The 4,103-nt window shown below is 56.5% G+C and overlaps 1 long non-coding RNA gene across 1 annotated transcript; it reads right to left on the reverse strand.

Moving 5' to 3' along the window:
* Window positions 1-410: 410 nt before the first annotated feature.
* LOC106723835 lies at window positions 411-3,328 on the reverse strand. Its single transcript, XR_001359560.1, has 2 exons — window positions 3,029-3,328; window positions 411-497 (listed from the first exon to the last, which is right to left on the reverse strand). It is a non-coding gene; the product is annotated as an uncharacterized LOC106723835 (long non-coding RNA).
* Window positions 3,329-4,103: the final 775 nt, after the last annotated feature.

The following is a 4,103-nucleotide window of genomic DNA, read 5'->3' on the forward strand; positions in this document are numbered from 1 at the left end:
GGGAGCGTTGCCAGGCTCTTCCGGCTCGGTTAGGCGGCCGCAGGGACGCTGGCCACGTGCCCAACCCTCTTTGCTCCCCTTCCCTTGCCTTCCCGACTCTCCCCCAAGGCACAGGCTTTTCCCGGAGTTAAGAACTGCAAGTAACCGGCCAGAATTTTTGGAAAATCCCGGAACCAAGCGAGAGGATGGAGCCTGCTGCCTCTAGGAGTCCGCGGCCCCCCAGGGCTGCTGACAAAGGGGCCTGTTTGTCTAACTTTAAAAGTCTGAGGGTTGAAATGAATGGGGGGGGTCGCTGTAAATGTGGAGGGGCCTCCAAGAGGGCTGACTGTGGGAGAAATTTGATGCTGAAGACAAACAAACCAGTAAATTCGCCTTTGACGTAATTTGCCGCATTTCATACCCCCCTTTTATCAGGAGTCTCGCCTCCAAGGTATCCTCATTTGGGCTGGTGGGATTAAAGGGGTTCTCTTCCATCTCTACGGGCACATTTTCCAACTCTGTGGGATTTAAAAAATATCTTATTAAGGGAGTCCTAAGAGGCATAAGTGTGTGTGGGGGGGGGGCAGGGAGGTGTTCATGACTCACTGAGAATTAAAATGTGAGGTTTTCCTGAGGTGCTCCAAGCCAGAAGGGGGTGGGTAGGGAGTGCATCCCTATTGGCCCGGTTAGTTGGAAGTGTTCCAGGGAGGAGAAGCAGGAAAGCTCAAGGGCAGCCCCATCGTGGGTTCCCACGCAAGAAGGGGCTCCAGGAGCTGGGGACACACGGAGCCTGCAGCGTGTGTGCGGGCAGCCGGGGCCTTCAGCCTGCTCCCTCCCACCAGCCCCTTGGGAGCTGACGCGGGGTCAGGCCGCTAGACCAGGCACTCCGTCAGGGGAGGGTTTCAATGAAAGCAGAGCAGGCGGAGAGCAAGTGAGTGAGTGCGAGGGAGGGAGGGAGGGTGCAGGGCAGTGGAGAAACAGAAGAGGCGCTTCTAATTGAGCTGCGAAGGGCCGCCCCTCCCCTCTCCCCTCCGGAGGGTCTCCTGGTGCGAACATATGCCTGGACCTCCAGCTCCCAGGCACTCTCCTGCTACAGGTTCTATCCAGGCTCTGCAACTGGGCGAGCAGGTTGGGGCTTCGGGGAACAGGCCTGGAGCCTGGCCACTCTTTTCAGGCCAGACTAACTGCAGGGTGGCCCAGGGCCCCCTCCTCACCTTCAACCATGGCCCAGGCCTAGGGCAAAAGGCCAGGCACCCCATGGTGAGGTTCTTACTGGTGTCTGGAGGGTCCTGGGATCCCAATATTGGGGGGGGGGGTCGTTTGTAACACATGCTTAGAATCTAAGTCATAAAGCTCTGCAGGGCCCGATGGCTCTCTTCAGAGGCGGTTCTCAAGTTGATGACACTGGTCATTGGAATAAATGGGAGTTGGGTGATTTCAGATCATGTATTTTTACTTTACAGTGTGAGCCAGCCTGTTAATGTTAACCATTTACACACACACACACACACACACACACACAGTCTTCTTGGTCACTTTGTAAAAAAACTCAGGGCTCACCCAGGGGCCCTTAAAACAGCCACTAGCCCACCCTCCCAAGCACAGGGCATCCCTGTCCTAGGAATTTGCTAGAGAGAAACTGAAGGTAGCTGCCTTCCATGGGGGAAGCCTTTGAAGAGTTATTGGGCCTTTGGGGTAGGAGGGCCCCAAAGGCCAGCCCCACATGGTAGCAGCAAGCAGCTGGCTCTGGGAATTTCTGGTTTGGGCTGGATTAGTGTCAGGCTCTGAGATCCCCAACCCCAGGGACAGTGGGTGAACTGCCACTGCCACTGGGGGGCCCGCTGGGTAGATAGGTGGGTGTCAGCCGAATCAGCATAAAGGCAGTCGCTGGGGGGGGGGGGCTGTCTTGCACTCCACCTGGTCCCACCTTAAGAGCCCTCAGGCCCAGGTGTTGGGCTGAAGCTCCAGCAGGTAAACCCGGCCGCCATGTCCTGCCCAGGCTGCTAATGTAGCAAGGGCCTCCAGCTCAGATTTTACCCGCTGGGGGTAGTGCCAGGACTAACCGCAGGGATGGGGGGGCGGAGAACCATCAACTACTGGGCCACCAGCCCAGCGCCCCAGCCTCCAGCCCCAGGCATTTTGGATCAAGGCTTCCTCCCTCACTCCTGTGGGACCCCTGCGGATACCCACCACCCCTGGGACTGGAAGGATCTGGAAGGCCCCGTCAGCCCCTCCCTGGCCCGTACACCCTTCCTGCCCCCAGGGAGGGGCCGAGTTGGAGTGGCGCAGAGGTGAGTGGCGTAGGGAGGGTTGCCTCGGGAAGGTCGAAGCCAGGAGCAAAGCTGGGGGGTGGCACAGAGCTGGAGAGTTCACGCGGCCTAATCCACGGCGCTTTGACCCGCTCCCACTCCCCTCCCCCCACAGTGCTCAGTCTTGCCCCCCCATGACACCTCCCCTATCCCTGCGTCTCCAGCCGGTTAGCAGCCGGCAGCCCCCAGCCACGAATGAGGGGGGTGGGGGAACGCAGGGTGTTTTGTGTTGCGAGGCCTGACAGAACCTTCTGTGTGCGGCAGAGGGAGGAGGCGAATGCATAATGCACAGCGCCTGGAAGCCCGGCCATTAGCGGCCTGTCGGTGACACAGATAAACGACTGAGAGGGAGGAGATCGGCTCTGGAGTTTAAATATACCAGCGGAGGGGAAACGCCATGATTTAAAAGTGTGTTTGCAGACACTCGCATATATTTTAATGATTTCCAGCAGGCCCTGCGTCCTGGCCTTGCACCCCCCTCCCCAAAAGGGGGATCTGTAAGGGGGGGAATGAAAGCAAAGCGAGAGGCCTCCATCGGAGACTCACGCCAGCGTTTGCGAGATGAAGGGGAAGAGAGGTTGGGAAACACAGCCCCGAAAGTGAGGCCTAGGGAAGCCACATGACCCAAGGCCCTCCCCAGAATTCCCCCCCCCCCAATCTGGCCATGGAACCTTCCACCCCTACTGGCCCCCTCTACGTTGTACTGGGAAGGCCCGGGGGAAAGGCTAAATCCTGCCAACCTTGCTGTTCCCAGGCGCCCACATTCTGGAATCTTCCTTTCCCCCTGGCGATCAGACCTCTTTCCTCCAGGTTGAACACACCAGTGCTTTTTAGCAATTAAGGCGAGAAGGGGGTGGGGCTGAAGATAAGCCAATTTTTTTCCGTCGCGCAAGTGTGAAAGATAAGATAACGTTAAGCTGGGGCAAAGCGGCTGCTTACAACCTCCCCTCAGCGATTTTGATCGGTCACTTCTTATCTCGCCAAAATGCTCCTTTGGAAAACTGCATCAAAAAAAAAAAAAAAGAAAGAAAGAAAGAAAGAAAAAGGCTAAAGGGAAGCATTTTCATTGGGAAGTGACATTCAAAAAAAAAAAAAGAAAGAAAGAAAGAAAGAAAAAGGCTAAAGGGAAGCATTTTCATTGGGAAGTGACATTTAAAACCCGCCTCTTCTAGGCCAGCAACCCCCTCCCCATTGGCAGGGCTCCCCAGGAAAAGTCGCACCTCAACTCCAGGGTTTCAGGATTGGGGGGGGGGGGGGCAGGATTACTAGTGTAATTAGGCCGAATAAAACCAGAGATGCGTGAGGAGGGCTCATCTGCATCCAACCCCAAGCTCGAAGCCGGGTTTTCCTTCTTAGTTACTGGTGGGTGTTTGTGTCCGACCACCGCGCTGGTGTGTTGAAACTATAGTTATATCTGGGAGGGTCGTATAACTGTGTCAACACGAAGTGGTTGTTAAGGCGAAATAAGAAACTGCTGATTTTTACGGGCCCCTGGAAAGGAAGGACAAGGCATCGCACGCCCCAAACCCACGAATCCTCAGCTGGACTCTCGGGAGTTTTATAAAAATCCTTTTTTCCACACAAAAATCTCACGAAGGGGTTTCCGGAAGACTTTGTTTTGAGAGCGGTTTCGGTATTGAACTCCAGGCCCCCAGGGCAGCCTGGAAACTCACCCCAGCCCAGCCCGGCCGCCGGCCCCAGATTCCAAACATCAAGGCGGGAGCCCCAGGCCCAGTGGACAAGCCTCTGCGCCCACGTCCGGCTCGGAGCCCCAAGCTCCCACCTTCTCATCCCCCATCCCGGGTTCGCACCTCC

This window comes from Myotis brandtii, unplaced genomic scaffold (assembly GCF_000412655.1).
Source record: "Myotis brandtii unplaced genomic scaffold, ASM41265v1 scaffold657, whole genome shotgun sequence".
NCBI lineage: Eukaryota > Metazoa > Chordata > Mammalia > Chiroptera > Vespertilionidae > Myotis > Myotis brandtii.